Genomic DNA, 12,431 nt, shown 5'->3' on the forward strand with positions numbered 1-12,431 from the left:
ATATGAAGTCACAGTGGCGTCTGGAGGTAGCAGATAGGGAGCAAGCCGAAGCAGTCCTAATTAGATTTCATTTATTTGACAGGTTCACACCGTTGCCTTCTAAGCAACAGTGTCATGAAGTTGCTTTCAAAAGAGTTATGTGTAAATGAGCTATGACAGTGCTATTCATAATCCAGACAAATCATGCTAATTATGCTAAGGGTTTTTAATGCATTTACCCATGTATCATTTAAATGTTTAATTCCAACTCTCTCTTTTTAAATTATAATCTACTCCTTTTGTAAACAGTTGTGCAAAAGGTAAATGTGACTAAGGTGCATTGAAACCAGTTGTTAATTAAGTTATCTATGGTTAAATCCCATTCCATAGCCTTGTCAGCCTTTCAAGATAGACCACACTAGGAAACCAATGTCATAAAGGTCAATGCTACTTTATAGTAAGCTATAGTAACAGAATCTTGCAAGTCTGAATGTGTTTCCCCTTTCCTTCCCTTTATCTTCATGAGAACCAGGGAGGGGCCTGTCATGGTGAGCTCAGACTCAGATGAGGAGACTGACAATGGGCAGCCAGTTCCAGAGTTGCTGGATGAACCACTGCCTGAGAAGCTGCAGGGAGAGGAGGTGGGGCTGTCCAGTAACCAGCAGGCACAGCCACTGCCAGTCTCTGAACATGGGGAGTCTCAGCTGCCACCCCCTGGGCTCACTGTGCAGAGAGGAGAGCAGAGCAAAGGCAAGAAAGGAGTTCACCCTTCCAAATGAGCAACACTGGGTTGCTTTTGTTTAAGAAGAACAGCGTGCTCAAGCCTCTCCATTTGCCACAACCGTTCATTGACCCAGACTCTGTGTGCCCTGACTCCCAACTTGAAACCTCATGACTTTGACTCTGGACTTGGACCCGCTGATGAGCCTTCTACAACATTTGAACCCTTGGACTTCATTTGACCCCTCCTGTGTCTGCTGTTTTGGACTGGAACACTCTTAAGGCAAGCTTACTGGACTTTGGGAACTTTTTTCTCTGCTGTGTGTGCATGTATGTTTGCAATCATATTTTCTTTGCCTCTTGTTTATTTACTTCACAAAACTTACCAGTACAGTTTGCAACCACTTCTCTGTGTGTTTGTATGAGCTTGGCCAGGGACAGGACAGGGACACTCATGCTACCTTCTTGCTCGGGACTCAGACCTCTTTTATCTGATGGTTGCCTTGGTAGTGACTCTTCCTCCTGTCCCTCAAGGCCATTCCCTCTTCACTCTACAAGCCTGCAGTGGAAAGTTGGTGGAAATAGGTGTAAGCATAATAGCAGTGCCTTACACCATATAACCAGACAATCCTTCCCAGGATGGGAGACTTAGAGGATAAACAAGCAATTTGGAAGAGAACTTTGTGAAATGCCATAATGTGAAATGCTAAGACATAAAGAAATCCTCTAATCAAATAAGAGTAGAACTAGAGGAACAAAATGTTTTGTATTTCTATCTCTGAAGGACTTCATGATCAATGGCATTAAAAACCATTGAGAAGTTCAGCAAAATTCATCACATGGCAGGCAGAGTAGATTCAGCCCAGTATTTGCAAAATGTTAATACAGGGGTGTAATTTTAGACCCTGTTGCTGTCTAAAAGCTGTGAATGCAGATCCCAAATCCCTCCAAAAATTGCCTATTTAATTAAATGTACATTTAAATAGAATTGATTTAGAGTTTATTCACACCCTCCAAAGATCTAATGACCCATTCTTTCAAACTGTCTCATAAAAACAACCTTCTGCAAGGCAGCTGGGATTGTCCTTTCTGCTCAAGGAAGAATTAGTTTACCTCCTGGGACTAACTAGTTACTCCCTTCCAATTAAATGCTGAAATTCAAAGACAGAAAAGAACTACTATAAGTATTCAAATGGAAGGTCCAACATTTCCTAGAACTGTATCAGCATCTTCTGGTTGGCAGCAAATGGAACTGATGCAAGCAACTGTGAGAAAATGACAAAGGAACTTCCTACATGGTGGCTGGGCAACTTTTTCCTCATTGGCTCTATCTTTTGATGTTATATACAGTCCACCTTCCTTTTCTTAATCTCTCAGACCAGAGAGCTGTGGATATTACATTACATCATGCCCTCACGTTCAAGGTTTTAGACAACTTTCATCCACCTCTCAGTGAGGGAAGGGGGAATTTCTCCATTTTTACACAGTATACTATATCCTGGGTGGTATTTTTACTTACAGTCACCACTAGGGGCAGCATAGAACCAATTTCATCTTCTTTGGGACTCATCAGACATATGTAGCCATAGATCTTTCTATGGAATTATTGTGAGGAACAGAAGGCATTTTTATGTGCCCAAAGGTAAGTCACCTGACTCCTGAGAGCCAATAGAAAGAAAAGTGGGTCCTGCCAGGTTTTGGGCAAGAAGAGGGTTATTTTGGGGAGGTGGGGGTGGATGGAGTCTTGGACAAAGGGGATTACCTCAGGCAAGGCTGGGAAATAGAGGCTGTTTTCAATTTCAGATGAGCAGCTGGATAGTAGATTAAAATGCAGATTAGTCTGCATTTAAAACCCAGGTCTAGTCTGGACTGTAAGGCTAGAATGGCATTTGGGGGGTTGTATTTTATGTTATCTCTTTTTTACCATGTGCTGAGTGTGTAGAATCTTATTCTCTTTGTCACCTTGAATATAGTTGACTCATTTTGAGAGAATCCTGAGGTTGACAGGTTGTCTTCTAGCACCAGCCTCAGCTTGGTTGAGTTATTGATTCCAAAAGTTTTGTATAGTTTCCCTTCCTGTAGTTTAACCAGACCCAGGACGAGGTGAGGATTTCCCCTTCAGTCCTCCTCTGGTTCCCCCAGAGACCTGTGTGGAAGTGAGAAGCTGGTTTGTAATGAAGGGGTGGGGGCAGCAAGGGGGCCTACATACATCCCCACACATGGGTGACCTCCGAACCAAGGTACCTGAATGGAGAGACTAGTTTGACCCTAGGCACTCTATTGCAGGGGTGTAAATATACCCCTTCCTGCAATACCACTAAGCATCAGAGCCAGGATAGCTCTTAAAGCTAGGGCACTGTATATAGGCTCCTAAAGTGCCATAGGCCCATGAATTCAATTTCAATGAACCCCATTAAAAGATCTGTAGCTTACATGCATCTGATTAATGCCAGACAGGATGGAACAGTTTGCACACTGCCTGTTGGTGGTCAATATAAGCATTATTTCTAGGTAGGCTGAGGATTGCAATATTCACATCGGTGGCATGGGCCTGTGCTTTTTCTTAAGGAGTTTTTTGTTTGTTTGCTTGCTTGCTTGTTTAATCTGCCAGTTAGGGCTTATACAGATTTTAAAATGGGAATCAGGGTTTGTATTAATGTTTTAATCTGTTTCCCATCTTAATACGGGAGGCAATTGTACCATCAGTTTTCAGTTGTCACAATTAGAAGGAATGCCAGGGGCTGCAAAAAGGTGAGACAAAGGCCACAGGGGACCCTGGACATGCAGAAGTCCCACCCACTGCAGTGCTTCAGTATTTACTTTTACCCGGTGCTTATCCACAAAACGGTGTTGCAAATAAGTCAAAGACAGATATTAAGTGTTTGAACTGGTCTCCTTCTGAACAGACGCTTTATCATCCTGAAGTCTCCAGTGGACACAGTGGTGATTTCTCTTCATTGCCATAATCAACAGAGAATAGGTTTTTAACTGGTTCTATCAGTAAATTCAGACACAGCCTGAGATTTTCTCCATCTGCATTCAAGCTGTTGCCTTAGTTATCAGAAGTGTCAAAATATATTCAAGCCTGATGCATTTCAGAAAAAAGGTTTCTTACTTTGCAGGCAGCCTAGAACTGAAACTGCATACAAATACATGCAAATGAATATTTTAAAAATGAAAAGGCAGTCATTTGATTTAAGAACATTAACATTTTAATCAAAGTGACACTTTATAAGAACAATCAACTTGAGATGTAGCTCCTGCAAGAACTACAGTATTTGTATTTTTTTTTACCAGAAAGAGAAAAAAAAAAGAAACACTTGCTTTTTATTTAACTGAAGAGTTTTTAAAACAATTGTGACTTTTTTTTCATTTAAAGTATATGCTTATAGACACTATTATGTATTTTTATTTTTAAATCACCTGTAAGGAAGAAACTTTGTTTTCTGGAAGTCATGAGACTTGGATATATTTTGGCATCTCTCAGAGCTGATTTCTCCCAGTCATTGGTTGCATGTAGCTCTATTCCCTTGTGGTTTCTCTTTGTGCTTGCACTGTTTCATCACTATTTTCTCACTGGCATATCAAGGAGATGAACTGGATCATGAAAACTGAAGTAATTATACTGATCTGCCCCATCTCCAAACTGTACAATGACCAAGATATCACAACAAGGGGATCATGACCAGTACTTCTGTTACCACTCTGAATTTTGGAATATGGAGTAGATGCAAGTGGTCAACTTGATCACTTCCATATGCTCAAAAATAGACTATCCAGCTGATCCTCCATAGTTGCAGAAGCTGAAAGGCTGGAGGTCCAAATCTTACTGGGTCATGATATAACCACAAAAAATCCTCCTAACATCCAGATTACTAGCTATTTTTGTGCAAACTTGGCTGCACTCCCAATCCTGCTAGGTAAGAAAATCTTTGTCCTGGCTTTTGCATGTATTTCAGAGATAGATACAGCAACACCACTCAAGTGATTAATAATAATATTAATCTTCAGTCTGGATACGCTGTTTTTCAGTGTTACTACCTAATCTTCTTAAGTAGTTTGGCACACAGATTTGATGTCTCTCAGCTAGGCAAAAAAAATGAAACAGCTCCAGTTCAGTGCAATACACTTATTAAAGAATGAAGGAGATAGGAATCAGAAATGGTCAGTTGGCTTTTTTGATGGAATGGGTATAACCACCTCTAATCATCTTTGAGGATACTTTCTGGGACAATTGCTGGGGTCTCACAATGGGATAGACCTTTATTCTTTGTCTGGAAGGTTCATGACACAGAGTTGCCTGGGGGTAGGAATAACTTAACAAGAAACAAAATTCAGTATCTTAGGTGACCCTATCAAGATTTTTTCAGGTCATTCCTATCTATGTCTGTGTAGCACATGACTTAGTCACAGGGAAAGTCTGCCTGAAAGGTGCTTTGTCTAGCCATATCCAAGCAAATCCATTAAAAAAAAAAAGCTTAGCAAAGGAAAGCGAAGGCTGGATTCATCGTAAAATATCCCTCCTTCCATATATAGAGGGAGAAGATGGTTGTGCAGCAGCTTCAGGGAACTTTGGAAGAAGCAAATTATCTGATCCCTTTCCAATAAGGATTCAGTCCTGAGTATGGACTGAGACAGCATTGATAGCACTCTTGGATGACCTCTGGCAGGAATGGGATGTGGGAGGTGCAACCATCCTGGCTCTTCTGGTCCTCTGGGCAGTTTTCAATACCATTGATCATGGTATCCCTCTGGACCAGCTTTAGGGTTGGAGTTGGGTGGCTCTGTGTTGTGTGGGTTCTTTTCCTTCCTCTGAGGCCACTTCTACTTGGTATTGATAGAGGGTCCAGCCCACGGCCCATGCTTTGTGGAATTCCGGAGGTCTCAGTACTCTCCTTTCCTGTTTAATATCTATATAAAGCTTCTGGGTGAGGTCATCTGACAGTTTGTGGTGAGGTACCATCAGTATGTGGACGATACCCAGCTTTATATATCTCTCCCCCACATCCTTGGTCATCACAATGATGCCATGTAGGTCCTGTCTTGGCCGCACTACCCCAGACAGAACCTGTCCATAACTTGGGAGTCCTCCTGGACTCATGGCTCCTTCTTGGACAGCAGGTGGCACCCATGACTGGGAGGGCCTTTGCACAGCTATGGATTGTGTGCCAATTGTGCCCATTCTTGGAGCAAGAGGTCCTATTCATGGTCATTCATGTCTTGGTCACCTCCCATTAGATTACTGTAATGTGCTGTATATGGGCCTTTCAAGAGTATTTGGAAGCTTCAGTTGGTGAAAAAAATGCAGCATCATGGGCAGTTCTGGGTGCATTTTGTTCAGCACATGTGCTTCTTCTGCTCTACAAGCTGCACTAGTTGCCAGTGTGCGTCTGGGTTCAGTTTAAGTTGCTGGTAGTTACCTTTAAAGCCCTTCATGGCTTGGGCCTAGATTACTTATGGGACCATCTCTCCCCGGTTACATCAACCTGCCCTGTTAGATTTGGCAGGAGAGGCATGCTACAGGTCCTGTCCGTCATGGAATGTCATCTGGCAGGACTCAGGAAGAAAACTCTTTCTTTTGTGGCATCTGCCCTCTGGAACATCATTCCTCCAGATATCAGACTCATCCTGACCCTGCTGGCCTTCTGTAAGGCCTGGAAGACCTGGTTTTGTCACGAAGCCTGGGACCATGGAAGAGTGTGGGAGCCCACTGTATGGATATATTCATAGTTGTGTCATGTTCTCATTCTAATGTCTGGTTAACATTGTAACGTTTCACATGTCATTCTCTGTTCCCTATCCCTTCACCCGGGGTTTTTCCATTCTGTTGCCCTCCCTTGTTTTGAGGGCTTGGAATGCATGTTTGGGTTTGCGCTCCTGTTCAAGGTTACTTTCCCAGGCGCGTCTAACGGCATTCAGCACCTGGGAGGGGGAGCGTCCTGACGGGCGACGGGGCGGGACCTGCCCACAAGCAAGGCTTTTAAGTTTGTATTTGGCGCGCTTTTGCTCATTCTCAGCTTTCTTTGTATTTGCATACTATTCCTTTAATAAATCAGTTATCTTTAAGCCCGAGCTTGTGAGACTGAGTATTTGGGTTTAGGCAATCATTACATAAAGCTGAGAATCATTTTATCCATTTTCCGCTAGCCCCATCCAATCATTGGATAAGAGGGAACGCTAGCGATGACAGAACCTCAACTTCGCGCGAGTGAGGGAAGCGAAGAAGAGCGGGAGGCGGTCAAAAGCCGGCCAGTGCTAACTTCGAGAGCGCAAAGAGCAGCCCGTCGGCAGTTGCGAGATATCCAATTGGACGAGCTGCTGATATCCATGCAGGAGAGTCTCAGGAGTGAACATAGAACTGTCATGGAAAGAGCACAGGGGAGGGGGTCTCCACAATTGACCTGGGAGCACGAAGTCCCCTTGTCACCGAAGGTGGTGGTAACCAACCAACCCTCGGAGGAGCCGGTCACTCCGGCCCGTATGAGGGCATTAGAAGATAAAATGGATTTAATAGTGACGATCCTCAAGGATCTACCCAAAGAGGATCTACCCGAAGAGGCAGAGCCCACCCTGGAGGATTGGGAGGAAGAGCCGTCACGGTACCCCAGGCATAGTACCATGGTGACCCGGGGGAGAAGCAAGACTCGATCAGCCCGTCAAGGGGGGGAGCGAGAGGCAAGACCTCCTAGGGATCGACCACCCATGGGGGCTCGGCGCACGCTGACATTAGCGGCACCGCCACAGCCAGCTGAGCCGGCAAGATCCTTCCCACCATTTGGAGTGAAGTTCGATGGGGATCCCACCACGCTCTCCTTCTTTATTACTAATGCCAAGCACTACATAGAAGATTGGGGTCGAAATTTTCGGTCTGAACATGGCAAGGTCAATTTCATTGCCAACAAGCTGAGAGGAAAGGCAGCGGATTGGTATGTGCAACTATGCCAAGCTGAGGCCACTGAGTTAGAGGACTTCGATGAATTCTTGTGGGCACTTAAAGAGCATTTCGAAGACCCCCTAGCTCAAGAAACGGCCAAAAATGACCTGCGGAAACTTTACCAAGGGTCCCTCTCAGTTGCCAAATATGCGTTGGAGTTTAAAGCTTTGGCAGGAAAAGTGGAAGACTGGTCTGAGCCAACAATCATCGAATTGTTCAAGCAGGGGCTTGAACCCGAAATCCTTCGATGGGCTCTGGGCAGAGATGATCCCAAAACGCTATATGGGTGGATTCAGTTGGCGGGAAGCGCAGAAAATGCCCTACGAACCTATGCCCATACCAAAGAGCTTAGACAAACCCGTCTCGCTAGAGGAGCGCGCACATCTGGACTTGCCAGCCGCCCCAAACCGAAACCCTGGGAAGAAGAGAGGGAGCAACGGTTCTCCAAGGGTCAGTGCCTCCGATGTGGGAAAGAAGGGCATCGAGCCACGTCGTGCCCGAGACGCCGTCCAGAGGAACGACAGACGAAACCCGCGATAAAGACGCCTGCTCCTGCTCCACCGCGAAAACTGAAGGCAGCCCTCGCGGAACTGGACCCCCCAGACCTACCCTTCGGAGAAGAGGAGGAAGAGTTGCAATTCGAGCAACCGGCGGGAAAAGCCTACCACCTGCCCTGAAGGGCGCCCTAGGGCAGGTGGAAGAAACCGGGCGTAACCATGATTCGGTGAGTGGAAACTTTCCCACACTGACTGTTAAAGTTAAACTGGGCTCACAAACCAAAACGGTGGAAGTGTGGGCCATGCTAGACTCGGGTTGCTCCCGTTCCCTAATGCACCCTGATGTCGTAGCGGCTCTAGAACTGCCCACGTTCCCTTTGCCAAGACCCATGATTTTCACCCAGTTGGATGGAACTATGGCGGGAGGGAAAGCAGTCAATCTTTCCACGGGACTGGTCGCCTTGCAGATGGGCTCCCATCAGGAAAAGCTGCCATTTGTGGTAGCTCCAGTGGGGGGTCCTCTGGTAATCTTGGGGATGCCTTGGTTTGTGCAACAAAACCCTTTCATCAATTGGCTGCATAGAACTGTGACGTTTGCAGATGGATTTTACAAAGTACCCGAAAAGGACCTATTGGAGGACATGGAGGGTGGAGGGGTAGCGTATACCACTGTGCAAACGCTTCAACCTCTTGAGGGGCTACCCAATCAGTACCAAGATTTTGCTGAAGTATTTGGGGAAAAGGAAGCAGATCGCTTGCCACCCCACCGAAAAACGGACTGTGCCATTGAGTTTTTACCAAATGTAAAATTGCCTCACCCAAAAATATACCCCATGTCTCCCAAAGAGCTTACCACGCTAAGGAAGTTCATTGACAAAAATCTGGCTAGGGGTTTCATTGAGCCGGCTAATTCCCCGGTAGGAGCTCCTGTCCTATTCCGGCCAAAAAAGGATGGGTCATTAAGGCTTTGTACCGATTTCCGCGGGCTCAATGCGGTCTCAATATTAAATAAATATCCTTTGCCCCTGATCAAAGATATGTTATCACATCTGGCCAGAGGCAAAATTTTCTCAAAACTGGATTTGAGAGAAGCTTACTTTCGCATTCGCATAAGAGAGGGGGATGAGTGGAAAACGGCGTTCAACTGTCCTCTTGGGGCTTTCCAATATAAAGTCTTACCATTCGGTTTATCTGGGGCACCCGGGGTTTTTATGCAGTTAATCAATGAGGTCTTGCATGACCACCTATTTAAGGGGGTACTGGTATATTTGGATGATGTATTGATTTATACTGAAACCATGTCAGAACATATCCACTTGGTGCGTCAGGTATTGACTAAATTGAAAAAAGCAGAGTTGTACGCAAAACTGTCAAAATGTGCGTTTCATCAGTCGCAAATTGATTACCTAGGCTACCGAATTTCAGCTCAGGGCATTGAAATGGACCCTGCAAAAGTAGAAGCTATTGTGGCATGGGAGCCTCCCCGTACCAGGAGACAATTACAAAGTTTCCTTGGATTCTCTAATTTCTATCGGGCATTCGCCCAAAATTTTGCAGAAATCGCCCTCCCCCTTACTGAACTGTTAAAAACCAAAGGACAGGGGGATACGCGACGTTCGAAGAACCCAGGCGCGCTCCTTAAATGGACTCCAGCCTGTCAGCAAGCATTCGAAACGCTCAAACAACTTTTTACCACAGAACCGATTTTACAGCATCCAAACCCCTCTAAACCCTTCGTTGTACAAGTCGATGCTTCTGATTTTTCCATAGGCACAATTTTGTTACAATCTGACCAATCTGCCGCTTTAAAACCCTGTGCCTACCTCTCTCGCAAATTCACTGAAACAGAGAGACGATGGCACGTTTGGGAAAAGGAGGCTTTTGCTGTAAAAACGGCTTTAGAGACATGGCGACACCTATTGGAAGGTACTTCCAACCCTTTTGAGGTCTGGACTGATCATAAAAACCTGGAAGCTCTAAGCACCAGCCGAAAACTCAGTCCCAAACAGCTGCGCTGGGCTGAGTTCTTCAGCCGCTTTGACTTCACTCTTAAATTTATACCAGGAAAGAAAAACTTTTTGGCTGATGCACTCTCGCGCAGACCCCAAGATGCTGGCCCAGGGCCAACGGTCCAAGGCACCGTCTGGACCGACAAACAATTAAGTCTGGCAGCAGTGACTCGCAGCCAGACCCAAGCACAATCGACTCCGCCTCCAGCTGCTCAGCCTTCCAGCAGCCCGCCTCCCTTGTCAATTCCCTCCGATTTGCAACAACAGTTGCTCTCCCACCTTAAAACAGATACTTGGTTGCAAGCCAACAGACACATGTTAACTTTCACCGGTGATCTTGCCTGGCGCAACGATCGTCTCTATGTACCCGAAGCAATGCGAAAAACCATCCTCCAGCGCTGCCACGATGACAAGCTAGCGGGGCATTTCGGCTACGTAAAAACTTTGCACCTCGTTCGCCGCCAATTCTGGTGGCCAACTTTACTCAAAGACTTAAAGGAATATGTCACTGCGTGCCCTGTATGTGCGGCGATAAAGCGCAAACCAGGCAAGCCCCAGGGTCTCCTTCAACCCGTGGCCACGCCGTCTGTCCCTTGGCAGGATATCTCCATGGATTTTATCGTTGATCTACCCCCTAGTCAACGCAAAACTGTCATTTGGGTCGTCAAAGACTTTTTCTCCAAACAAGCCCACTTTATCCCATGCGCATCTATCCCCACCGCACAACAGCTGGCACGCCTCTTCCTCATCCACGTGTACCGCCTCCACGGTATCCCCGCCCGTTTGGTGAGTGACAGAGGCACACAATTTACGTCACAATTTTGGCGGGCATTTTTGAAGCTTTTGGGTACGAAACAATCACTTTCTACTGCTTGGCATCCGGAGACGGACGGATCTACAGAGGCGGTTAATTCTACATTAGAACAATACCTCAGAGCTTTTGTTAACTACCAGCAAGACAACTGGGTCGACCTACTCCCATTTGCTGAGGTCGCTTACAACAATTCCATTCATCAAACCACTGGTCAAGTTCCCTTTAAAACAGTTTTTGGACGTGAATTCGTTCCGATTCCTGAACTTCCTCATCCTCAACCACTCCCAGCCACCCTCGCTGGCTGGGCAGACTCTCTCAAAGACTCATGGTCTAATATTCTACTCGCTCTCCACCATGCCCAAGCTACCTATAAACGCCATGCTGATGCGAAGCGTTCCCCAGAACCATCTTTTGCAGTTGGGGATAAAGTCTACTTATCAACTAAGTTTATCAAGTCCCCCCAACCCTCTAAAAAACTTGGTCCTAAATTTGTCGGTCCTTTTTCAATTGTTGCTCAGCTCAACCCTGTTACGTTTAAACTTGATTTACCTCACAACCTTAAACGTTTACATCCTGTTTTCCATTGTAGCTTACTCAAACCCTGCCTGTCATCGGACCGTTGGCATCCGCAACCCACCCCTCCACCTCCCCTCATGATTGACAACCAGCAGCACTTCGAGGTGGCATCTATTCTCGATTCCAGACGCCAGCGCTCTACTCTCCAATACCTCGTTCGCTGGAAACATTTCCCTCATCCTGAATGGGTTGCTGCTCCAGACGTGCATTCTCCTCGTCTCGTAGCCCAATTTCACTCTGCCTATCCTGACAAACCGGCTCCCTGATTTCTTTTGGGGGGGCAATATGTCATGTTCTCATTCTAATGTCTGGTTAACATTGTAACGTTTCACATGTCATTCTCTGTTCCCTATCCCTTCACCCGGGGTTTTTCCATTCTGTTGCCCTCCCTTGTTTTGAGGGCTTGGAATGCATGTTTGGGTTTGCGCTCCTGTTCAAGGTTACTTTCCCAGGCGCGTCTAACGGCATTCAGCACCTGGGAGGGGGAGCGTCCTGACGGGCGACGGGGCGGGACCTGCCCACAAGCAAGGCTTTTAAGTTTGTATTTGGCGCGCTTTTGCTCATTCTCAGCTTTCTTTGTATTTGCATACTATTCCTTTAATAAATCAGTTATCTTTAAGCCCGAGCTTGTGAGACTGAGTATTTGGGTTTAGGCAATCATTACAAGTTGCTATATGTTGGTTCTTTCCCAGCTGCTATTTTTGTTACTTATAATTTTGTGTGCGTGTGTGTATACACACACACACACACACACACACACAAATATTGTTTTTAAGTATTGTTAGCCACCTAGAGTCATGTATTTGAGATGGGCCTCCATATATATTTAATAAATAAAAATAGTGTTCTATATGTAGCAAAGACTAATATTATAGGATATTTTAGGAATAACCCCACAAGTG

This window comes from Candoia aspera, chromosome 1, assembly GCF_035149785.1.
Source record: "Candoia aspera isolate rCanAsp1 chromosome 1, rCanAsp1.hap2, whole genome shotgun sequence".
Lineage (NCBI taxonomy): Eukaryota > Metazoa > Chordata > Lepidosauria > Squamata > Boidae > Candoia > Candoia aspera.